The 25890-nt window shown below is 53.8% G+C and overlaps 1 protein-coding gene across 1 annotated transcript in view; it reads right to left on the bottom strand.

The window, feature by feature from the left end:
- The window catches only part of SEMA4D (semaphorin 4D), an 84873-nt gene extending 60705 nt beyond the window's left edge, over positions 1 to 24168 (bottom strand). Inside the window, exon 1 of the mRNA XM_054727225.1 lies at positions 24072 to 24168. The gene's annotated coding sequence lies outside the window, so the exon portion shown is untranslated. The remainder of the gene's footprint in view (positions 1 to 24071) is intronic.
- Between the last annotated feature and the right edge of the window lie 1722 nt (positions 24169 to 25890).

Raw genomic sequence — 25890 nt, 5'->3', positions numbered from 1 at the left:
TTTAGCCAATTACAAAAGGACCAATTCTGTGCGATTTGCTGGGGGGAGGGGAGGGTGTGTGTGTGGGTGTGTGTGTGTGTGTGTGTGTCTCCACTCAGGGCTGACTCTCAGTCTGGATGGAGACCAGCTCTGGAGAGGGAGGGCGGGCGCACGGCAGTGTGAGTGGCTCAACGCCCCTGAGCTGTGCACGGAAACGGCTGATTTTGTTATGCATATTTTACCACAAAAAACGCCTTTATTCTTCATCAGAAAAGTAGGTGTACAAAGCTGTACTTGTATAAAAACAACAACAAATGGGGAGTTCTAAAAGCAAGAAACTAAAGACCTGAGCGCCGCTCACACTGTGGCTAAGCCGTGTCGGCCCGTGTGTATCAGAACAGACGTTCCCTGGGCACACGGCACCGTGACGCAGGGGCGGCCACTCGTCCCCGGGCCAGCGCAGGAGCGAGGGCGCCGGGCTCAGTCTGTCCCGCCCCTGGGGCTTTCGAAGAAGCATGTGTCTCTTCCCAGAAGAGGTGACCACAGTGTGTAAGATGCATCCTGGGCTGGAAGCAGAGCTTGCAAAGTGAGCCGTCCCTGAGCCAGCCAGAGCCTCAGACACAGGCACACAGAGGGCCACGGAGACTGGGCCAGTCGGGCAGTGACGGAAGTGTGGGCCCTCCCCCTCCTCCCTCCGAGGGCTTCCCAGAGAAGGAAGTTACCCCAGGCAGTGTTTGTGGGTCCGCGCTGCACTGTCCACTAATTCAGAGGCGTTTCAGCCGCTCTGAGGACGTAGGGGTACCAGCTTCTGGGCACACATCCTCCCACCTCCTGCCCCTGGCTGCCCACAGCCCCAGCCCCAATGATGTCCAAATGCAGACTGCAGCTCTAGACAGCTGGCATCAACAGACTCCAAAGACAAACACAATCACTCCCTCGCCAGCCCTGTGCACCCACATATCTCGGCAGTAATTAACCTTCGTTTAAACTTTGTGTTGCTGGTTGAGTCAAGCAATCACTGGCATTTTAATCCAAATAAGAACATCACAAAGATCATGCTGGACAAATCCTATATAATAAAGATGTAATATGCAAATTGTCGTTACGCCGTGAAGCATAACGACCGACCGAGTAACAATGAACTAGACATTCCGGTCCCGGGCCTGTACCTGGGGCGCATGGGGTCGGCCGTGGAGGCCCTGGACGCCCGCAGGGCCAGCCTGGGAAGTGGCACTTCTGAGAGCAGCAGGCCTGGCGCTGCCACACTGCCCTGGCACGCCTCGTCAGCGGGCCCGCCTCCAGGGCCAGGCCACCAGCAAAGCAGCTCTGGCTGCCAACGGCGCCCTAGGCCGTCAGGCGCAGGGTGCCCACAAAGCCTCTGCAGGAGGACCGGGCCCGGAGGGCGAACACCGGGCAGCTGCAAACTCAGGCAGCCCCAGAAGCCTCGCTTTCCTTAGAACCAGGAGGCCCCCACGGGGAGCCCCACGGCGGAGCCCCGCACCGTGCCAGGGCGGTGTGCGGGCGGCCAGGACAGGCCTGTGGTCAGGTCCTCTCTGAGCTCAGCCAGCGGGGAAGCCAGAGCCGCGTCAGTTCTCCCTGGGTCACAGCCCAACACGCATGTCCCCCCACCCGCCCGGCACTCTGCCAGCCACCCCGGGACCTTCCAGCCTCTGGGACTGGCCCGCGCACCGTCCGTGCGGCATCACTCACGCACTCATCCGCTCGGTCACGCATCGCTCCCCTCAAACACGCCTGCTGGGAGAGAACCACGCTCCACGGCCCGCAGGGAGCTGCTCTCCGCTTCGTCACTGACCACCAAGCACCCATTTCCAGCCCCCGCACGGCAGGCTGAGCCCGCGGGCCCGCAGCACGCTCCCGCTTCCCGTGACATTTACCGTCGCGTTCGCGGGGTGGCCCCGAGGCCGGAGCGCGGGCGCCAGGAGGACAGGAGGCCGACGCCAGCGGCTCACAAGGCAGGACAGGGTGGCAAGACCAGGACTGAAAAGTGTTTTTTCCCCAGAGAAAGAGAAGACGGAGGCGGGCACCAGGCTTTCTGTTCACAAACACCTCTGGCGCGCGGAGCAAGGAAAAGGATTCTCTGGAGGGAGGACAGGAATCACCCAGAGGCCCAGCCTACCCGTGGGGGCGGGCGACGGGAACGCAGCTGCAGTCCCAGCGCGTGGGGGGCTCAGTGGGCCCAGGCCGGCCGCCTTCCCGGCACCCCCACCGATGCCAGCCCGTGGCCTCCAGGACGAGCCAGAGCCCTCCCTGCTCGGGGAGCGCGCCACCCCTCACCCTCACAGCCCACGCGCACCTTACTGCGGCCACCACGGGTCAGGCACTTGGCGTGTGGATCAGCACGCTGGCGAATTCTACCGGTCATCTTGGCTGGGCCGTGCCCAGGTGGTTTGGTCAAACATGACTCCAGAGGCTTCTGCGAGGTGTTTTGAGTGACGTTAACATTAAATCGCAGACGGTAAGTCTCCAGGTGCCCTGCAGATTGCAGACTTGCCCGCCTCCCGTCATGTGACTAATACAGCCAGGGACGCAGCTTCGGAGAGGCCACTGGCCTCGGCTGCGAGCAGACCCCAGGCCCTCGCTGCAGAGAGAAACCCCCGCCCCGTGAGCACAGGGCACCCCAGGAGGGTCCCAACGGAAAGCCAGGTACAGATAGTACTGGCGACACGCCACCCTGGGCGCACAGCACACTCCCAGGGAAACGCTCTGGTGGCCGCCCGGGAGTTACACCCGGGTCACCATTCCCGACCAGTGGAGGGGGAGGGAGTGGGGCCGAGTTTTACCGTTCGGCTAAAAACCAGTGAAGACTTAAGGAGAATAGTTCTGGAAGCCTCCTCAGTCCATGGAAGCCTTTGGTAATGCAGACCTGGAGCTGTGCATGCACACACATGCAGTGCACACACGTACACATACGCACGTGTACACACACACACACACACACACACACACACACGGCTGGCTACCAATCTCACCAGTCCCTTCTTCCAGCCCTCCATTCATTCCAGCCCTCCGTTCACAGGGGCCACTGCAGGCCTGCGGCAGGGCCAGCTGGCCGTCTGAGCGCCGGTCATGAAAGGGCTGCCCCTTGGGACACCCCCCCCAATCCCCGCCCCCCCAAACCCCGAGCCCCAGGAAGCAGTTGACAGCCCCCTGGTCTTCAGTCAGAGTTCATTCATGTCTATTTAAAAATTCACAGATAATTTAAAAAACCCTAAAATGAATTTCTTTCATTTTAGAGTGTTCTAAAAAGGAAAGCCTACTTTTAGAACACTCTAAAATGAAAGAAATTCTTCAAATCAATAAAATTAGTAAAAGAGCAACCACCCAGTGTATAGTAATTATAGAGGGCGAAGCCCAAGGACAGGCGCTGCGGGAGGAAAATACGAGCGACAACACGTCACCAACAAGGGATGGGACACCCATGACCTTCCCTTTTCCTGATCACACCGGTGAGGACCGAACTCCGGGGACGCCGTGCGGTGGGCACACGCTGTCCTCCCACAGCCAGCCACGCAGTCAAAACTGAACATGCATACACCCTTAACTCCACTATTTCAATCCCCGAACGCTTTTATAAAAATATTCCCTGAGGTACACCAAAGAAAACGGTCAGGGATGTGACAGACTGGGAGACACCCAACTTCCACCACGGCCGAGGGACACAGGGCGGGCACGCGCCCCTCGGGGCAGGCCGCCCTCACAGAGCTGTGCCCAGCACACAAAGCACGCACGTCTGTGCCACAGCGCCAAGGGAGAATAGCACGTTGCAAACCCTCCAGGGTGGTACCACTCCTTGGGGAAAGCACCATCCATGTGAACATGTCCTGTCATGTACACACGTGTCTGAGCTGCATGGAGAACTCCTGAGAAACACAGCAATCAGAGGCACATACGTACCTTGGACCCGCAGCTTCTACTCTGTTCTGTTTATTTTCTAAACAAGGAAAATGCCATTAAAAATAGAGGAAGGGTGAGTCAGCATGTCTGACTTCCTGTTCACACTAAAGATTCCAGGAGTATTTTTGTAGAAATTTGACTGAAAGAAAAGGCCCCACCAGCAGAGATAAAACTCCCACAGACAGACAGAAGGCCCTTTCCTGCCTCCCCTAAGCCAATGCAAAATTACCTAAACAGCAGCGAGTTCCCACTATGTCCTCTCTGTAACTCCCACGAACGGAGAGCAGCTCTGGTTCCCATTTTCCTGCTGATAAAGCCTCGCTGGAGCACATCCTGGAGAAGGCGAACGCCTGCCAGCCCTGCCCCCTCCCCCCAGGCTACTCTGCCGCCGCGCAGGTGCCACAGCAGGCTGCCAAGCGCGCCCCAGGAACAGGGCGGGCCTGGGCGTGGCCGCGGGGGGCTGGGCGCCCCGTGGCGGGGCTCCGTTTGTGAGCAGAGCCAGACTCTGTGCATGTCACTGCAGCGTGTGCGAACATCTCGCTGAGGGGGTGAAGGTCACGGAAGATGAACACGGAGGAGCAGGGCAGGGCAGGCCATCGGGTGGCGGTGACCTCCCCTAGCATTTCCAAATGGAACAGGAAGCAAACACACGTGTCACTGCCCAGGTGGGCGAAGCGACCGGCGGCGGGCAGCCGTGGAAGAGGCAGCTGGAAGCCGGGGCCTGCTGGGAGGACCTGGCTCCAACAGGTCTTCCCGGCCACGCGCTCCCAGGCTGGTGTCCCTGCCCCTCAGGTGCACGCTCCCTGCTGCTCCCCTTAGTTTCCTTTGCCCGAGGAGATGCATCCGTAACCATGTTGCTACGAGAGATGGCTGAGATTTTGCGGCCTATGGTTTCTTCTAGGATTTTTATGGTTTCACTGCTGACATTTAAGTCTCTTACCCATTTTGAGTTTATTCTTGTGTATGGTGTAAGAAGGTAGTTTCATTATTTTGCATGTATCTAATTTTCCACCACTTATTCAATAAACACCACTTATTGAAGAGACTCTATTGACTCCACTGTCTGCTCTTGCCTCCTCTGTCAAATATAAATAGAGCGTAATAGCTGGGGTCGATTTCTGGGGTCTCTGTTCTGTTCCATTGGGCTCTATGTCTGTGCCAGTACCAGGCTGTTTTGATTACGGTGGCCTTGTAGTATAACTTAATATCTGGTATTATGACCCCTCCCACTTTATTCTTCTTTCTCAAGATCGCTGAGGCTATTTGGGGGTCATTTTTGGTTCCATATAAATTTTTGGAGTATTTGTTCTAGATCTGTGAAGTATGCTGTTGGTATTTTAATAGGAATTGCACTGAATCTGTAGATTGCTTTGGGTAGTATGGACATTTTAGTGACGTTGATTCTACCAATCCATGAAGACGGTATATTCTTCCACTTGTTTATATCTTCCTCTATCTCTTTTTTCAATGTCCTGTAGCTTGTCCAGTACAAGGCTTTTACCTCCTGGGTTAATTAAGGTATCTTAATTTTTTTGTTGCAGTGGTAAATGGGATTGTTTTCTTAAGTTTCTCATTCTGAGAATTCATTACTGGTGTATAAAAAAGGCACTGATTTTTGGGGTGTTGATTTTGTATCCTGCTACACTGTGAAATGCATTTATTAAATCTAGTGGTTTTTTGGTGGAGTCTTTAGAATGTTCTAGGTACAATATCATGTCATCTGTGAATAATGAGTTTTACTTTCTCCTTTCCAATTTGGATGACTTTTATTTCTTCTTCTTGTCTGATCGCTGTGGCTAGGACTTCCAGTACTATGCTGAATAAGAGTGGTGAAAGTGGGCATCCCTGTCTTGTTCCTTTTCTTAGGGGAAATGGTTTTAGTTTTTGCCCATCGAGTATGATGTTGGCTTTAGGTTTGTCATATATGGTCATTATTATGTTGAGGTATGCTCCCTCTATTCCCACTTTGCTGAGAGTTTTTATCAAAAATGGGTGTTGGATTTTTGTCAAATGCTTTTTCTGCATCTATTGATATGATCATGTGATTTTTGTCTTCCAATTTGTTTATGTGATGTATCACGTTTATTAATTTGCAAATATTGTACCAGCCTTGCATCCCTGGTATAAATCCTACTTGGTCATAGTGTATGATCATTTTAATATATTGCTGGACCCCATTTGCTAAAAATTTGTTGTTGATTTTAGCATTTATTTTCATCAGGGATGTTGGCCTGTAATTCTCTTTCTTTGTAGTGTCTTTATCTGATTTTGGAATCAGGACAATGCACGCCTCATAAAAAGAGCTTGGAAGTGTTCTTTCCTCTTGGATTTTTTGGAATAGTTTGAGGAGGATGGGTGTTAGTTATTCTTTGAATGTTTGGCAAAACTCCCCTGTGAAGCCGTCTGGACCAGGGCTTTTATGCTGGGAGTTTTATTTTTTTAATTTTAATTTTTTTAAATTTCTTTATTGATTAAGGTGTCACATATTTGTCCTCATCCTCCCATTCCCATCCCACACTCCTCCCCACGGATACCCCAACCCCCTGTTGAACTTAACCATTGGTTAGGCTCATATGCATTCACACAAGTCCTTTGGTTGATCTCTCCCCCCTCCCCCCACCCTCCCGTATCCTCCCTCTGAGGCCCGATAGTCCGATCGATGCCTCCTTGTTTCTGGTTCTGTTCTTGTTCATCAGTCTATGTTGTTCATCATTTCCCCTAGATGAGCGAGATCATGTGTCACTAGAGATATACTTGTAAGAACTGAATGTGAGACGAGCAATAATAGTTATGCTGACAGGCAAATGAATCAGTCTGTAGTGAGTTTCTTTCTGGACCAACAGTTCTTTTGAGACCCAATTTCAATGTCCACCAGTTCCTTATGTGTACATGTCGGCACTGACTTTTCAGCTCTGGATGGTGGACAAATGGTGGTAACGGAGGTCCGACTCCCTCTGGTTTGGTCTCGGCCGGACCCAGGGGCGCGTGGCCTCACCCGGACCTAGGTGCGCGAGGCCTCACCCGGACCCGGGACCCAGCCTCACCCGGATCCAGGGGCACATGGCCTCACCCGGACCCGGGATCCAGCTTCACCCAGACCCAGGGGCGCGTGGCCTCACCTGGGCCTGGGACCCAGCCTTACTCGGATCCAGGGGCACACGGCCTCACCCGGACCCGGGCTCCAGCTTCACCCAGACCCAGGGGCGCGTGGCCTCACCTGGGCCTGGGACCCAGCCTCTCCCGGATCCAGGGGCACATGGCCTCACCCCGACCCGGGATCTAGCTTCACCCAGACCCAGGGGCACGTGGCCTCTCCTAGACCCAGGGTCACGTGGCCTCACCCGGATCCAGGGGCGCACGGCCTCACCCGGACCCGGGACCCAGCCTTACCCGGATCCAGGGGCACACGGCCCCACCCGGACCCAGGATTCAGCTTCACCCGGACCCAGGGGCGCATGGCCTCACCTGGACCCGGAATCCGGCTTCACTCGGACCCAGGGGCGCGTGGCCTCACCCAGACCCAGGGGCGTGAGGCCTCACCTAGACCCAGGGGCGTGTGACCACACCCGAGCGCAGAGGCGCGCAGCCTCGCCCGGACCCGGGTCCCAGCGGGGTTTCGTCTTCTTGATCCCAATTCCTGTTGGTCAATTCCCTCTCAGCAATTCCTTCGGCCATTTTCTCAGAGCTCCAGGGCGGCTGCCGCAGAACTCGTTGGGCGGTGGGCTCAGCGAAGCTCCGGTGTGCCCGGTGCGCGGCGGCGGGCTGGTCCGGTGTCGCTGCGTCGGCCCTTGGGTCTGCAGCGGTGGCCGGTCGCCGAGCGTGTGCACCTGGCCGCTTCCGGGGTGTTGAGATTCTTGAAGGACTCGGAGGTCAGCAAGCGCGGAGTCTCCCACCCCATGTCTCCCAGGGGCTCATCTGTCCGTGCTTGGCAGCGAGTGGAGCCGTCCCCTCAGCCGGAGACCGCCGGGGGAACTGCGCCGAGCACGTTCCAGGCCGCCATTGTGTCGCCTGAGCCGTAGTTCTTAAAGTGTGGACTTTGGGTCACCGGCATCAGCATCATCCCGCATACCCCTCTTTTATTCTAGTTGTAGAGCATCTGCTCAGCCAGCCCTCCGGTGGTCCTGGATGGTGTCTGCTCTGCTCTCCCGTCGTAGTCTCAAAATTGTTGTGGTAGGCAACGATCAGGCTGCCGCCCTATGTCTCCATCTTGGTCCTCCTTTGTATAGTTAAGTCTTGATTGTCGTTGGTGTCACTGGGAGGAATTGTCCTCCAGACCAATTGGCCGTGAGGGCCCTCTTTGTCTATAAAGGAAGAGTTGCTGTGCAGGAGACACGTTTATGGGCCGGGTCTTGGTGCAGCAAGGCTTTGGCACTCACTGAGTCTGCCTCTTGAATGTGTCCCTTACGCGAGTGGTTGAAATCTGGTGTCTTCTCACACTGACCACTAGATGCCCTCGTTTCTGGGTCTCCAATGGAGTGTAGGTCAGCTACTGCCTGAGGCACTCAGCAGGGATTACAGCAAAAACTGCAGTTTCCTCCTCCTGTCTGAGCGGCCCTGGAGCAGTCCGACTAGAACCGCAGTTCATCTGGTCAAGCTGCCACAGGGCAGGCCACCCACATGCAAAAGCCGCTGCTTGGAGCGCAGGTGCGCCTGCAAGACTTGGGGGGCAGGTCTTCAAAACGTGTGGGGCGGGTCCCAGGGCGGGGCGGGGTCTCAGGGCGCCACCAGGCCATGGTGTGGCGAACCGCAATGGCTGCAAGTCTGCTTTTTCTGCTTTCCACGTTTCTAAGCCCCCTCGTTCCGCACTCCAGCGCAGCAAACACTGATTGCTGGGCGCACCTCCGCAAGGAAGCCACTCCCACTCTCCGACACGAAGGCCAAGAGTCCAGCCTCTCCCCGCAGGCGTCTGGGTCTCCCGTGCGTCCCCAGAAGCTGGATTTCAGGGTGATGGAGAGCTAATCTCCCCTAGGGTTGGAACAAAAGCCGCACGTCCCTTCCCCTGCCACCAGCCCGACGCACGCGCCTCCGCACCTCATCCCCTCCGAGTTCGCTCTTTCCTCTTCCCTCTTAGCTGTAAATCCACCATTCAGCCAGCTCTCCTGTGGATCTGGGTGGCAGACGCTCTGTCCTCCAGTTGTATTTTTGAAATTGCTGTGCGCGGCGCAGTTCATTTGTTTAACTTTGCCGCCTTCTTGGTTCTCCTCTGTCAAAATGGCTAAAGGACTTGAATGTAAGATGGGAAATCCTAAGAATCCTCCAAATCGGTGTTGGTGGCCTCCGGGGCCCCGAGGATCTCACTGGGCAGCTCGGCCAGGTCGGTGACGCGGATGGGCCCGTCCTGCAGAAAGATGGTCTCTTCCTTCACCGAGAGCCCCTGTGCCGAGTCTGGGGCCGCCGCCACAGCAGCTGCCGCGGCACCCACGAGCCTATGGCCCCGGCTGCGGTGCTGACTGAGAGGAGCAGCCGCCCGGCCTGGAGAGACGCGAGCAGGAGCCGCGCTCACCAGTCCATCTTTTAGTTATATTTCCGAAACTGCCATGCGAGGCAACAGATCAGCCGTTCACCTCCGCCGCCATCTTGGCTCCTCCCCGGAGTTTTATTACTGCTTCTATTTCATCAGTTGTTACTGGTCTATTCAGGTTTTCTGATTCTTCCTGATTCAGTTTTGGGAGATTGTATTTTTCTAGGAATTTGTCCATTTCATCCACATTGTCCAGCTTGTTGGCACATAGTTGTTCATATTATTTTCTTACAATCCTTTGTATTTCTGTGGTGTCCGTAGTTACTTCTCCCCTTTTGTTTCTGATGTTATTTATTTGAGTGCTCTCTTTGTTTCTTGATGAGTCTGGCTAACGGTTCATCAATCTTGTTTATCTTTTCAAAGAACCAGCTCTTGGTTTCATTGATTTTTTTTTTTTGTATTGTATTTTTGTCTCTATGTCATTTATTTCTGCTCTAATCCTCACTGAGTGGCCAGATTATTATGATCTCTGAACGCATAATAATCTGGCCACTCAGTGTATATCCTATATAATAAAAGGCTAATATGCAAATTGTCCCCTCGACCAGGAGTTCGACCAGCAGGCAGGCCAGCCAACTGCCCATGTCCCCTCCCCCTGGCCAGGCAGGCCGACCCCACCCATGCATGAATTCATGCACCAGGCCTCTAATATAAAATACTACACACACACACACACACACACACACACACACACACACACACTGAGTGGCCAGATTATTATGCGTTCAGAGATCATAATAATCTGGCCACTCAGTGTATGTTATTTCATTCCTTCTACTTACTCTGGGCTTTTCTTGTTGCTCTCTTTCTAGTTCTTTAGGTTGTAGGGTTAAATAGTTTATTGCTGATTTTTCTTGTTTTTTGAGGTAGGCCGGTTGTGCTATGAACTACCCTCTCAGCACTGCTTTTGCTGTGTCCCAGAGATTTTGGGTTGTTGTGTGTTCATTTTCATTTGTTTTCAGGAAGTTTCTGATTTCTTTCTTAATCTCATTGGTAACCCATTCACTCTTTAATAACATGCTATTTAGCTGCCATGTGTATGAATGTTTTGGGGTGTTTTTACTGTAATTGATTTCTAATTTCATTCCACTGTGACCTGAGAAGATGCTTGATATTATTTCAATTTTCCTGAACTTGTCGAGACTTGTTTTGTGTCTTAATGTGTGGTCTACCTTTGTGAATGACCCATGTGCACTTGAGAGGAATGTATATTTTGCAGCTTTGGGGTGAAATGTTCTATAAATGTCAATTAAATCCATCTAATCCAATGTGTCCTCTAGAGTCACTGTTTTCTTAATTTTTGTCTGGAATATCTATCCGCTGAAGTAAGTGGGGTGTTCAAATCCCCTACAATGGCCATATTGTTGTCGATCTCTTCCTTAAAGTCCTCTAGAAGTTTTTTTTTTATATATTTAGGTGCTCCTATAATGGGTGAATATGTGTTTACCAGGGTTATATTCCCTTGTTGGATTGATCCCTTTAGTATTATGTAGTGACCTTTGCTGTTTCTTGCAATGGCCATCCTTTTGAAGTCTATTTTGTCAGATACTAGTATGAGTATTGATACCCCAGCTTTTTTGTGTTTTTCTATTTGCATGGAAAATTTCCCCCCCATCCTTTTACTCTCATCTTGCATGAGTCTTTTGTCCTGAGGTGGGTCTCTTGTAGACAGCACATAGTTAGGTCATGTTTTTTTTGTTTTATCCATTCAGCTATCCTATGTCTTTTGTATTTACATTTTAGGTTGTTATTGATAGGTACTTATTTATTGCCATTTTAATTCTGTATGTCTATGTTTCTCTATTTCTTCTTCTTGTTATAGCAGTCCTTTCAGTATTTTTTGCAGTGCTGGTTTGGTGGTGATACACTCCTTTATCCTTTTTTTGTGTGTCTGGGAATCTCTTTATTTCACGATATATTTTTGAATGACAGTCTTTCTAGATACAGTAATCTTGGTTTCAGATCCTTGTTTTCCATTACCTTGAGTACTTCATGCCAGTCCCTTCTGGCCTGTAGAGTTTCTGATGAGAAATCAGCTGACAGCCTTAGGGGAGCTCCTTTGTAGGTAACAAATTTGCTTTTCCCTTGCTTCCTTTAAGAGTCTCTCCTTTGTCTTAATTTTTTTGGCATTTTAATTATGATGTGTCTGGTTATGGGCCTGTTTAGGTTCTTCTTACTTGAGACTCTCTGTGCCTCCTGAACTTGTGTGATTTTTTTCCTTCACCAGGTTAGGAAAGTTTTCTACCATTACTTTTTCAAACACATTCTTTATCCCTTGCTCACTTTCTTCCCCTTCTGGCACACATATTATGCGAATATTGTTACGTTTAATGTTGTCACACAGCTCCCTTAAGCTGTCCTCCTGTTCTTTAATTGTTTTTTCTTTTTGGTTCTCTGATTGAGTGAATTTTTCTACCCCATCTTCTAACTCACCGATCTGATCCTCAGCTTCCCCTAATCTGTTTTGTATTCCTTCCAATGTGTTCTTTATTAGTGTTATTCATTCTTTATTTCCAACTGTTCTCTTCTCATAGTTGCTATATCTTTACTCATGCTGTTGAGCATCTTTACCATCATCATTCTGAACTCTATATCAGATAAATTTCATTTCTCCATTTCATTTATCTCTTCTTCTGGAGAATTTTCTTTGTCTTTCATTTGGGTATTTTTTGTCTCCCCATTTTGGCTGCCTATTTGAGTTTGTGACTACGTATTATGTAGTTCTACTGCGCCTCCCAATCTCTAGTGAAGGGCAGTGTCCAACGCTGTTTCTGACAAATTCGATCAGCAAAAACACAAAGCCTCCAGAGACCAGCCTCTGCCTGCAGACTGACTGGATTCAGTCTTGAGTAGCCCTCAGGCAATTGTCCACAAGTGTGGTGAAAGGGTTTCCAACAAGGTGGGACAACTGCTCCTGCCTGGAGGCTAATTGTTATTCTGTTTCTTAATGGGCCTCAGAAACTCCAGTGGTCAGCAAACTCATTAGTCAACAGAGCCAAATATCAACAGTACAATGATTGAAATTTCTTGTGAGAGCCAAATTTTTTAAACTTAAACTTCTTCTAAAGCCACTTCTTCAAAATAGACTCATCCAGGCCGTGGTATTTTGTGGAAGAGCCACACTCAAGGGGCCAAAGGGCTGCATGTGGCCCGAGAGCCGCAGTTTGCCGACCACGGATCTAGACCATGGGGCAAGGTGTTTCCCAAGACGGTGGGTCAACTTATCTGCCCTTCCAGGTGAAAACTGCCTGGAAAACAAAGGTCTTCCTGAGAAAGATGACCTCTGTGGTGTGAGGGAATGATTCAGCCCAGGAAACCGGGGTGTCTGCCTTCTGACCTCTAACCCCCGAGCCCCCAACCCTGGCTTCTGCTCACTCAGCTCCAGTCCACTCTGCCCTCCCTCTGCCAGAGCCCAAGGTGAGTGGCTGCACATGCAATTTTGTGCACTGGCCCTTTAAGAGGGTGCCTGCATTTCCAGCTGTCTCTCCCTAGCAGACAGCAACACTGCCGCTTTTCACAGCCAGATGTTATGTGCACCTTCCTCAGTTCTGGTGCTCTCTGCTGGGGGCCCAGCTTGGGGATTAGACCCCAGAGTTCTCAGTGGCGACCCCCCACAGCTGAGATCTCTCTCCAGAACTTCAGCTGCTGTCTGTGGCCAGCCCTTTCATACTTCCACCGTTCCTACCAGTCTCTATTTGATGCTCCTTTTCATCCATGATTCCTCAGGGTAAAATTCTAGATGTTGAGCCCCAAATGGCCAATGGTCCACACATGTTTAAAATATTTAACTTAAAATGCCCTGGCCCGTGGCCACCCTCAGTGTGCCTGCCAGATGCTGTGAGCTGGAAAGCGTGCCTTCCTGCAGGCTTCAAGCCACAGCCTTGGGCTCACAGCATGCCTGACCCTCCTCACCAGGAAAAACGACAGGGTTATGGTTAGGATTCCAGAAAAGGCATCTCACACACCACTTACAACAAGGGCCCCATGCCCTTCGCCCATCGTCCTTTCCTACAACAGCCCCCCGTCTCCATCCCTGCCGTCCAACTCCACAGGCACCAGTCACCTCTAAGTAGGGTCTGACCGTGTTGGTTACCATTCAAACACCTGGACAGGAAGGCTGACTGAAGAAGCTGGGCTCCGATCCGTGGGCCTAGGGGTTGGGGAAAGGGTCTGACTCTGGAGGGGCACACAGGAATGTGGAGATTTTCCGTATCTTGATTTGGTGGTGGTTACGTGACTAGGTGTCAAAACTCACAGAACAGGACACTTAAAAGGGTGAATTGTGCTGTATACAAATTATACCTCAGTAAATCTGACTTAAAAATAAACAATCCCGCAAAAAGGAAGTCTACGTGGTATGATGTGGCGTCCTAGGACTGGTCACCAGCCCACCTGCTGTCCTTCCCGTCTTGAGCTCACTCCACGTCCACGTTAAGCATTAACTCAACACCCTCTATACTCACAAGTCCAACCACAGCCTGTGTGAGTGCCACGCTCCAGCCAGGGCCAGCACCAAGCGGCCTTCTCCAGACAGAACCTGTGTTCAGACTGAGGCCCACATCCTCCTCTACTTCTCTGATCTGCCTTCTCCCCTTTGGGACCTGCCTGGACCACCAGGAACTAGGTATTTTCCCTCCTGCCTCCACCTCAAAGGCTCTCAACTCTTGTCAAAGCTGCTTGTCAAAACGGGGCGCATGTGGGGAGAAACTGGGGTTTTGTTTTGCTTTTTTTAAAGGACCCCAGGCTCAAAAATGAGAGAGGGAAGTGTGATCACAGAGCCTATAGACATTAAAAGGATAATAAAGAAATATTTTGAACAACTTCATGCCAACAAGTTTGATAACTTAGATGAAATGGACAGATTCCTTGAAGCACACACATCATGAGGACTGACTCAAGAAACAGTACATCTTAGCAGCCCTACGCCAAGAGAAGGAATTCATAAGTAAAAGCCTCCCCATAGAAGACCCTACCCGGCTTCCCTCGTGAATTCTAGCAAACATTTAAGGAAGAAGCAATACAGACCTACACAAACTCTTTTTAAAAAATATAAATGGAGAGGGAACACTTCCTAAATCATTGTGGGAGGCCAACATTACCCTGATTCCAAAAGCAGAAAGAAATGTCACAAGAAAAGAATTCAAGCCTGGCCAGGTGCTCAGTTGGTTAGGGCTTCGTACCGACACACCAAGGTTGTGGGTTCAGTGGCCAGTCAGGGCACACACAGGAATCAGCCGATGAATGCATGAATAAGTGGACCAACAAATGATGCGTGTGTCTCTGTCTCACTGTCACTCTCTCTCTCCTAAGGGTGGTTGTGCCAGGAACGCAAAGTTGTTTAACATTCAAAAATCAATCAATATTTATGAAAAACCGTATGAACATCTCTATAGTTAAAGAAAAAGAGTATGACAAGATTCAATATCCATTAATAATAAAAACTTTGAGCAAACCAGAAAACTTCCTCAATCCTATCAAAGGCATCTGTATAAAACATTCACCTAACATCATATTTAATGTAAAAACATTATGTTTTTTCTTCCTAAGGCCGGAAACAGGTAAGAATGTCGACTTCTACCACTTCTGTTAAACAGTGTATGGAAAATCCTGGACAATGAGATAAAAGAAGAAAAAGAAATAAAAAGCATTGGAATTGGAAAGAAATTAGTAAAATAGTCCCTATTCATAAATGTCTCACACAAATAAATGAATATAGAAAGGTCACATAAGCAAACAATATTTAAAAATAAATTATATTTCTATACAGTAGCAATATAACTTGGAAAATAAACATACATTATATCCATTTATAATAACATTCAAAACATAAAACACGTATGAATAAATGTGATAAGATTGTGTGTGACCTGTACGCTGCCCACTACAGACCACCAGGAGGAGTGCGGGGAGAACGCAGGCGCGAGACAGCCCATGCTCACTGGCTGAGACTCATGTTGGAAGTCAGTGTTCTCCGCACTGAGCTAAGGAATTAGTGCCGGGCCAGTCAAAACCCAGCAGGCTTTTCTGTAGAAGCTGACCAGCTGATTTTAAATTTATATGGAAATGCAAAGGACCTAGAACAGACAGAATAACTGAAAACAAGGCAGAGCTGCAAGGCTCACACGTACTGACTCCAAGTTATGATAAAGCAACCGTCCTGAAGAAGCATGGTGTGGGGCTGACGGGGAATAAGCCACGTGGACCAGAATCGAGTCCCGGAACAAAGCCACACAGACACACTCACTCACTTTCCAAACATGCCAAGGGGGATCCATGGGGAAAGGACAGTTTCCTTCATAAACAGTGCTGGGACCGCAGATAACCGTATGCAAACACGAACCTTAATCCTTAGCTCTGTGCAGGTAAACACTGACTCAAAATGGATAGTAGATCTAAATATAAAAGCAAACATTTTCAGGAGGAAACATACGAAACAATCTTTATGACTATGGATTAGGCCAGGATTTCTTAAACAGGGCACAAAAAGCACAATCTACTGAAAACAGCTGATAAAACTGGATTCAGTCAGAATTCATTTGTATGTCCTTAAAAGATAGCATTAATAAAATAAAAAGGCATGCCAGAGACTCAGAGAAAATACCTGCCATAAAAACATCTGGCAAAAGACTTGAATTCAGAATATGTGAACAACACTTACAACTAAATATAAGAAGACAGCCCAATTTAAAGACAGAGGAAGATTTGATCAGATACTTAAAAGAATATATACAAATAGCTAATAAACACAGGAAAAGATTCTCAACTAGACCTCAATGATGCAGCACGACAACATATCCACTAGAACAGCTAAAATTAAAGACTGACGACAGCAAGTGTTGGCAAGGAGGCGAACAACTGCACGACACATGAGCAGTGAGGGGGAAAACGATACGTCCACTTTGGAAACCAGCTCGCAGTTTCTTGTGCGTTAAATACGCAGCTCCCGCACAGCCCGCTTCTTGGGAGGTGCTGGCGAGAAAAGAAACGCATGTCCACGCTAAGCTTTGCACACAAGTGCACAAATCATTTTTATTGTGATGAGAAGCACGTACAGTTTACCATCTCAACCGTTTAAAAGTGTTCAATCGGTGACACTGAGTACATTCACAATGTTACGCAACCACCACCACTGTCTATTTCTAGAACATTTCATCATCTCGAAAGGAAACCCTGTGCCTATTAAGCAGCCTCCTAATTTTCCCTCCTTCTAACCCTGGCAGCCCGCTTTCGGTCTCCATGAATTTGCCTATTCTGGACATTTCACACAAATTAAACCGTAACTATGTGTTCTTGTGTGTGTTTTCGCCTGGCACGTTTTCAGTGCCATCGGCTGTAGCATGTGCCAGTGCCCCATGCCTGTACGGCCAAGTGGTGCTCCACTGTCTGACGGCCCACATTTGGGTATCCAGTCGTCCAGTGATGGACCTGAGGGCAGTTGTTCACGTCCTTGCCAGCTCTGGCTGTTGTTCATAGTGCTGCCATGACTGGCTGTGCGAAGTGTTTACCTGAACATCTGCTTTCAGTTCTTTTGCATAGATGCCCATGAGTGGGATTGAACTTCTGGAGGAACCTCTCAACTGTTTTCCGAAGTCGCTGTACCACTTTATGTTCGCACCAGCATTGCAGGAGGGTGCCAACTTCTCCATGTGCTCACCAACACTTACTTCCTTTTTTTAAATAAAAGTCATGCTGGGAAGCGGGAAGTGGTCTCTCACTGTGGTTCTGAGTGACATGTCCCTAGTGACCAATGATGTTAAGCATCCTTTCCTGTGCTTACTCACGTAACTGGCTCTGTGTCCTTCTGTGTTGGCTGGTAGCTCACAGCACTTACATTCACAACAACACTGAACAGGAAGCAATCCAAACATCCACCAACAGGCGAATGAATCAAAAAGCCATTGCACACCCAGAAACAATACAGGAGTCAGCAATAAAAAGACACGGTAGCCCTGGCCAGTTTGGCTCAGTGGCTAGAGCGTTGGCCTGTGGTTCAATTCTGATCAAGGGCACATGCCCGGGTTGTGGGCTCAATCCACTGTAGGGGATGTGCAGGAGGCAGCCAATCCATGATTCTCTCTCATCATTGATGTTCCTCTCTCTCTCCCTCTCCCTTCCTCTCTGAAATCAATAAAAATAAAAAAATTAAAAGAAATACAGTTTATCAACAAGGTATACTCAGCAACAGGTAAGAGTGTCAGGAACATCGTGCGAGTGAAAAGCTGGACACAGGAAACTTGAAGAAACAAATCTCACCTACAACAATCTCATCTCAGCAGATGAGTGGCTGCCTGGGGAGGTGGGTGCACAGAGGGAAGAGGGAATTCTGGGAGGGCTCACAGGACACACAATCCCTGTCTCCAAGGCTCAGCTCTGGTGCAAGAGAACTGCAACGGCCAGGCCGATAAATGAATGGGTGAGCGGGCGTGGCACAGCTGACCTGCAGCCGGAGTTTATCAACCCGCCTCTCTCAGGATTACGGTGGCAGGTGCACAGCTGTATGCGTTCGTCAAAACTCACTGAACAGTATATGTAAAACAAGTACCTTTATTGTATGCAAATTATACCTCAATAAAAGTGGTTGATGAAACATTGCTTCTACAGACCAGCATCACAGTCTAATGGGAACCCAGAGTGAGGCCCTCGCCCTGCCTGGCCCTTCCTGTCAGCCCCAGAGACGCACCAAAGGGTGGCGTGCTTAGCCCCAGGCTCTTACCCCGCTGGGGCACTTGAATCCCCGGTGGGCTGGGAGCTCTGGATTCGGATTCGGGGCAGGGCGCTGGGGTGGAGCCAAGAACCTGCTCCTCCTGCGGTTCTGAGGCCTCGGGGCCGCGGCAGGGACCACGCCCCGAAGTGCTCTCTCCCCTGGAGTTCAGTGGGTGTGGAATGAAGTGAGTTGTAGATAAAGCCCGGCCCTTGCTAGGGGCTGCAGCCTCAGGCAGGAAATGACGGCTAATGCAGAAGGGGATGTTCACAGCCCCACTGGCTATAGGACAAGGCCTCACTTCAGCCCGCTTCCCACCCCTCCCCCAGAGGGCCAGCCCCCCTCTCCGCCCCACAGGGCTGTGCTCTCCTTAGGGAGGGCATCCTCCCCTGCCCAGGGGCCTGGCACACTGGGTCCTCCAGGACTCCTGAGCCCGCCCACCACTGTGCTCAGGGCTCCACCGCCTTCCTGAGCTCCCATAACCATTCTCAGCCACCCTGGCCCGCCCCTGCCTCCAGACCCCAGGGCCAAGCAGAAACACCCCGACGCTACAGGCCAATCAGCTTGTGGGGGACAGGAGGCCTGACCCAGAAACCCCTCCCATCTGCCTATTCATCTCCTAGGTGGGAGGACCCTGGCCGGGGCCCTCCTCCCACCGCTTCTTCCCTTTGCCCATCAGGTCCTCCCCTTCTCATAAAGTCTTGTCCGGCCCACCCCCTTCCCCAAGACCTCTCCACAGGTCCCCAGTGACCTCCAAGCACAGGTCCACCAATTCTCAGTCCTCGCCTCACTGGGCCCTGGCCTGGCAGTCCTTCCTCCCCAAGCACCTTCCGCGGTGCTCCGCCCTCACACACATGCCGTGGCTTTCTCCTGCTCCCTGGCCATGCCTTCCTGGTCCATCAGCGTGGGACCCCTCTTCTCCTCCTCGACTCACCCACCTCCCTGGCGTCTGAGGCACAGCTTTAAAAACATCCCCTCCGTGCCGGCTTCACCCGGCCCAGGCCGCTTTCCCAACTCCTTTCAGTTGTGGGGCGAGCCCCACACTGCCTCCTCCTGGTCGGCGACGGAGCTTACCCGGCGCTGTCTGGAGAGCTGGCCATCCTCTGGAATTCTCTATGTCTCAGGGGATGTCTGAGCCAGGAACCTCAGGGTCACCTGCTCCTCTCCTGCTCCAGCCACCCAAGCGGCTCCGTGTCCATGTCACACCAGCATCTGGCCAGCCCCTCCCGGCGGCCCTGCCCACGTGTGCTCCGCGGACGCCTGCCCCTCGCTCCCCGTCACTCTGCCCCTCTGCTACACCACCCGCTCAGGGAGGCCCACGCCACCTGATTTCCAATCCCAAACACCCCCAACTCTTGGCTCCTTGAGGGTCTGGACCCCACACTTTCTCTCTCCAGACACTAAGACTTCATAGTGACGTGATCTAATACATTTCTCTCTGTAGTCGTCCATCTCTTCAACTTGTCTGTCTCCTCAACTTGACCGTGAGCTCCCACAGGGCAGCCCTTCTGTCTCTTGGTTTCTCGCTGTAATTGGTGCTCAGTAAACATTAACGGGGAGCAGGGAGGCCCCCGAAGGGCACAAATCTACATCACCTACCCGGTCAGAGACCTGCCAAGTTCCCTGACTGCCTGCTGGCTCTGTTCCACCCGACCCCAAAGCCCTTCAAAGAACTGGGAGGCAGGGCCCGAGCCAGAGGAGAAGGGGGACGGGGTGTGCGCCCGCACATTCTCCAGCAGGCGGCTCAAGGCCACAGACACCACCCCAGGCTCAGGGTCTAGCCCAGCTGTGCCCTCCTCAGGCCACGGAAAACAGTGGTCAACAACATGAAAACTCCCAAAGGGAGGAGAGAACGGAGGCGGCTGCAGCCCTGACTCTGGGCGGCCGGAGGGTCCTGACAAAAATCCAAAGGCACGTCCAGCCCACCCTGCGGCCGGATCAAAGCGCACTGTATTCTGATGGGAAAGCAACGCACACTCCTTGCACCAGGATAGGAAAACAGAAAAACAAACACTAGAATTCCAGGCAACTTCTACTTTGCGGACTTACCATTTTCATGCTTTTCCTGTCCGTGTAGATTAAGGTTCAGTAACCCCCCTCTACTACAGGAAAGGAGGGAGAAGGCTCCCCAGGCCGTGGAAGCGCGCGAGGCTCCGGCCCACCGTGGCTTTCGCTTCTGCCAGGGAAAGGGCTTCTCCCCTAGAACTAGGACTGCGGGGTCTGAGCGGAGGCCTCCCACCCGCGGCCAGGGGCCCGGGCCCGGGCAGCACAGACGGCCCTGCTCACCTGCCGCTGCTGGGTGACACGCTGCTGTTGGACTTTCAGGGCTTGGGTCTGGGCTACCTTCGCCCAGGGCAGGGATCTACGGAAGCCCGTGTTTTCAGGGCTCACAGAGTGCTACTCGCAGGGCTGGTGACGCCTGCTTCACTGAGGGCTCCTGTACACATCGCCTCTTCCTGAGGTGTGCAGGAGGAGGAATTCCTGCGAGTCCAATGCCATTAAAACAGTTTAAATTCAGCTACAGAAATTTAGAATTTTAAAATAGGATATTATGTTACCCTTCTTAAAATTTAATTTTAAAATTACAAAAATAATTCCATTTATAAAAAACAAAACAAACAGAAGTGTATATAAGGGAAAAGGTATAGGTTTCTCCCCTTTTCCCCCTCCACTCCCTGCCCCTCCCCCAACACACATGCACACACTCGCACACCCGTCCCTCCCACCCGTTTCTAACACCTTTGCTCCGAGCTGTGTCCCTAGAGGCTGGAGCCGTGCCCGCCCCACGCGTCTGCAGCCGGCTCTCCATAATGATCTGCTCCATTAAGTGTGTCGCCTTCCAGACCAGTTCTGTGCGAAGACGGCCACACAGGGACACAGGGTCACTTCGTGCCTGTGACACCAAGGAGGGGCGTTTGCACGTCTTTCAGAGTAAACCCCTGAACGCTTCCATGGAGTGAAGGGCCCGATGGCATGTTTCTGGCGGGAAAATGGGGTACTTAGGTTGTTATTAACGTTTTATTATGGAGAATTTTAGAAATACACAGAAGTGGACAGAACAGCATAACCAATCCTCAGGCACCCTCAGCCAGACCCAACAGCCGTCCATACGTGGATGGATCCCAAACAAAATATCATTTCCTCTGCAAATACTCCAGTACCTACAGCTAAAAGGTAAAGATCTTTTTAACATGACCACAGTGCTGTTATTCAGGAATACAAGTACCCTTTAAAATCATTTGCCCGACAGATGTCCAACTGTCTCTTAACTACCATAATTCTGGAGAGGAGTGATTCTTGGGTCAATCGCTGGTCCAACCGCGTTTCAGTCCAAGCTGCGGGCCTGGCGTGCTGCTGGGAAGTGATCCAGGAGAGGGGTCAGCCTCTGCTTCACGGACAGCTTCTGAGCTTTCAAGCCAAATAACGGAGCCCGTCCCACCAGAGGGAGACTCACACAGGCGTGCGGGCGGGGGCATGGCACCTGGCTGCTGGAGGAGCCGGGCAGCAGCGGGAAGCCGGCCCAGGCCTGCACGAGGAGGGCCAGGAAGCTGGAAAGTGACCACGCCGAGGAGCGGGGGTCAGCTGGTGTGCTAGTCCCAAGGAGGCCTTGGCTGGCGTGCGGAAGTCCCGCCGGCTCCGGGCGAGGCCCACGGCAGGCAGGCTGGGAATGGCTCTGAGTCGTGCCATCCTAAGTGCAGGGCAACACCCCAACCTGCCTGCTCTCGCCCCGGACTCGCCTCGAGACAGCCAGAACGAGACAGGGAGAGGACCTTCCACCACGCCTCTGTCGCTTCTGGGCCACTTCCCCTCTTCCCTTCTATCCTCCCTCCTGGAATGGTGAAAGGTCAGGGGAGAAACAGCTGTCCCCAGCGGAGAATTTCAAGGACCAAAGCTTTCTCTCAGGGACAACCCTCGACAGTCACCGATGATGAATTCATTTGTACACTTTTACACAGCCAGCCACCACCCTGCTCGCCTGGGCAGGGAACAGCCACCATGTTGCTCCAAAAAACACCTGGGGGTAGAGCATGGGGCCCCTGCCTGCCACCTCCCCTTCCTAGGAATTCCCTTAACCAAGCTAATTCTTAGCGTGAAGGGGAAAGTCGCTGTGAATGATGACAACAGGAAGCTAACTCACTTGTACAGCTGCAGGGCCGAGTCCAGGGACACGGGGACCCCCCAGACATAGGTCCCGTGAGCTCTGGCCCCAGGTTCACTACACAAGACATCAAGGCTCGGGGCAGGAGGCATCTCTGCGGCGCTCTCCAGCCGCTCCCAGTCCCGCCCACCTCTCCCCTATCACCGAAATGGGACTCAGGGAGGGGCGGGCCTGGGCCTGGCCCTGGGTGCAGGGGGGTGGACTCCCTCCGGAAGCAGAGGCAGCCATTGATCTCCTCGATGCATTATTGATTGATTGTGCTGTGTGCTGGCCCCGGGCGCGCCCTCCCCTCGGAGCGCCATCGTGTGCACTCCCAGCTCTGGCCTGGCTCCCTGCCTGGTGTGGAGACGGCACCTGGACAAAACTGGCCTCAGACTGCCCGCACGGTGGGGTTGCTCTCTTCCCCCAGGCACACTGTGTGGCTGGCCTTGCACCCACACCTTAGCCCAGGGCTGCGGGCCAGGCCACCAGAGCCCCGACCCCGGAGGAGAGGTCTCTGCAAGGTCCCATCTTCCAACAGACCGGCGTGCTGGCCAGGAGGCTGGGCAGGGGCACTCATGGCACCATTTCAGGGGCACAGGATGGCGGCAAAGCCCACTACAGGGTCAGTCTCCTCCCACAACAGCTCCAGGTGCTGCCACACCCTGTGAGGGAGGGACCCCGAGGGGAGGGGCCCAGCAGAGCAGCCTCAGTTCGGCCAGTAGCTTTTATTTCTTGATTTGATTCCCCTGCTGGATGTGCTACAGACACATCAGCCTAGGGACGTGGCCCCCAGGGGGGCAGTTCTTGCCCCCAGAAATGCCCCGTGTGTCCCTCACTCCTGCCTTTCCTGCTGGCAGCACATGGAGCCGGGTCCTCGGAGCAGGCCGCTTTCTCCTCCTTCAGTCTGGCAGACCGTGCGCACAGACACCAACAGTTCAAGTGACAATCGGGGCATTATCTCTTCCCGAATGCTGGCCCGCCACTGCCTGGGTCGGCCTATTTCTGGGACACAGTGATCATTCCCCATAACGGCCCAGCCAGCAGCAGGCCGGCCCCAGGCCTGGGGCAGACAGGAGGTGACCCCGGCATGTCACCTCGCCCCCTGGGAATTTCCACTCAGTGGCACCTAGTGGGTTTGAGCAGACTCAGAGCAGGGGAGGCTGCTGGGCCCCAAGTGCGGTCTGGCCGCAGGTCTCGTGGGGCCGCAGGGCCTGGGAGGTGCTCGGTGCAAAGGGAGGGTCACCCACCGGCCAGAGCCCCTCCGTGTGGCACGCTCCAAGCAGCAGGCCCGCCTGCAACCACAGGCCTCCTTTTCAGCGAGCCACCCACCGTGGCTCCCAGGCACCCACCGCAACACTACGCCCAGCTAAGGCACAGGACGCCCGGACCCACCTCTCCCACGTCTGCACTGGCACCCCCGTACCCCCTCTACCCGCCCCCCACCCCCCCACCCCCCCGGGACTCAGCCCTCGGCGCTCACCCGGCGGTGGCAACAGGTGCAGCGCGCCAGGGCTGGGGATCCGCCGGGCTGTTCCGGAATCACTCAGCCCAAACCCCAACCAGGGCCGGGGGAGCCCGGCTGAAGCGCCCCCGCAGGCCGACCTGCCGCGTGGCCGAGCGCGGCCTCCGAGGCACAAACAGCCGCGGCCCGGCCTCGCCCGGTGCCAGGAGCGCGCAGCCCCCGGCGTGTCCGCGCCCGGCCCCGCCCGCCACCTGCGTCCCGGCGGGAGGGGACCGGGAGGGAGGGTCTGGGGGGCCGAGGGGGCCGCCGCCCCGCGCACCTGCCGGGCCCCGCGCGCTGCCCGCCTCCTTACCTGGCGCGGTGGGTCCCGGTGGGGCGGCGGCGCGGGCGCAGGAATGGCGGCGGCGGAGGAGGCGGCGGAGGAGGCGGGGCCGGCGCCCCGGCCGGTGTGCTGGGCGGCGGGGCTGTGCGGGAGCGCGGGCGGCGCGGGAGAGCGAGCCAGAGGGCGCGCAGGCTCCGCCCCTGCTCCCGCCTTCCAGCCCGCCTCCCCTCCCCCTCTTCCTCTACCCTCCTCCCTCCTCCTCCCGCCTGGCTCACCCCTCCTCCTCTCACCCCCTTTCCCTCCCTGCACCTTCCTCCACTCCTCACCCCTCCTCCTCTCACCCCCTTTCCCTCCCTGCACCCTCCTCCACTCCTCACCCCTCCTCCTCTCACCCCCTTTCCCTCCCTGCACCCTCCTCCACTCCTCACCCCTCCTCCTCTCACCCCCTTTCCCTCCCTGCACCTTCCTCCACTCCTCACCCCTCCTCTCTCACCCCCTTTCCCTCCCTGTACCCTCCTCCACTCCTCACCCCTCCTCTCTCACCCCCTTTCCCTTCCTGCACCCTCCTCCACTCCTCACCCCTCCTCCTCTCACCCCCTTTCCCTCCCTGCACCTTCCTCCACTCCTCACCCCTCCTCTCTCACCCCCTTTCCCTCCCTGTACCCTCCTCCACTCCTCACCCCTCCTCTCTCACCCCCTTTCCCTTCCTGTACCCTCCTCCACTCCTCACCCCTCCTCCTCTCACCCCCTTTCCCTCCCTGCACCTTCCTCCACTCCTCACCCCTCCTCCTCTCACCCCCTTTCCCTCCCTGCACCTTAACTCCCCCCTCCCCCCTCCTCCTCTCACCCCCCTTTCCCTCCCTGCACCTTAACTCCCCCCTCCCCCCCCTCCCCCAGGCCTCTGCTGGGCCCAGCACTAATTCTGATGAAGTACCTACTTACCTCCCTACCCCTGCTGATGGACCAGCTTGCCCCTCTGGGAACCAATCTATACCCACCCTTTCCAGCCCCCCCAAATCCCTAAGGCTTGGACACCCCAGGCCTGGGAGGGCTCTGCTGGAACCTCCTGCACAGCATGAGCCAAGCACGTGGGCAGCCAGGACACTTGCGTTTGCTTCTAATCAGACCTGAGGTTGGGTAAGAGCGTTTCAAACCAGCGCCCCCCGCCCCCCAGCGCTTTCTCAGGTGAGGACAGCAGGCCCTTCTCCCATCTAGGTTTTCCCGAGGCCCTCTGCACCCCTCTGCACCCCTCTGCACCCCTCTGTATCCCTCTGCACCCCTCTGCACCCCTCTGCACCCCTCTGTATCCCTCTGCACCCCTCTGCACCCCTCTGTATCCCTCTGCACCCCTCTGTATCCCTCTGCACCCCTCTGTACCCCTCTGTATCCCTCTGCACCCCTCTGCACCCCTCTGCACCCCTCTGTATCCCTCTGCACCCCTCTGCACCCCTCTGCACCCCTCTGTATCCCTCTGCACCCCTCTGCACCCCTCTGCACCCCTCTGTATCCCTCTGCACCCCTCTGCACCCCTCTGCCAGCTGTTTACAAGTGCTCACCACCTTTACACCTGGTGGCAGGTGCCCCGGGCAGTCCTGGGGACACGTTTATAGGAACCCGTGGGTGTGAGGCCCTGCTGCGCGCTTCCACCTGAGGGAGACGTGATGGGCCTGGGCCGTGGCGGCCCGTGAGCAGGCCTCTGAGGGACACTGGCCTGAGAAAGGGCACAGTGCCCGAGTCAGGGGTCAGGGGTCATGCTTATCAGGCCCGGCACTTTCCTGAAGACCCCTGGCTGCTGGGAGGCGAACAAGCGTTTTCAAATGAAGTCGTTCCTACACGACCAGTGACGGCC

The sequence above is a fragment of the Eptesicus fuscus genome, chromosome 15 (assembly GCF_027574615.1).
Source record: "Eptesicus fuscus isolate TK198812 chromosome 15, DD_ASM_mEF_20220401, whole genome shotgun sequence".
Taxonomy (NCBI): domain Eukaryota; kingdom Metazoa; phylum Chordata; class Mammalia; order Chiroptera; family Vespertilionidae; genus Eptesicus; species Eptesicus fuscus.
The sequence above is the reverse complement of the archived record's forward strand: the minus strand, read 5'-3'. Positions and strand labels throughout refer to the sequence as shown.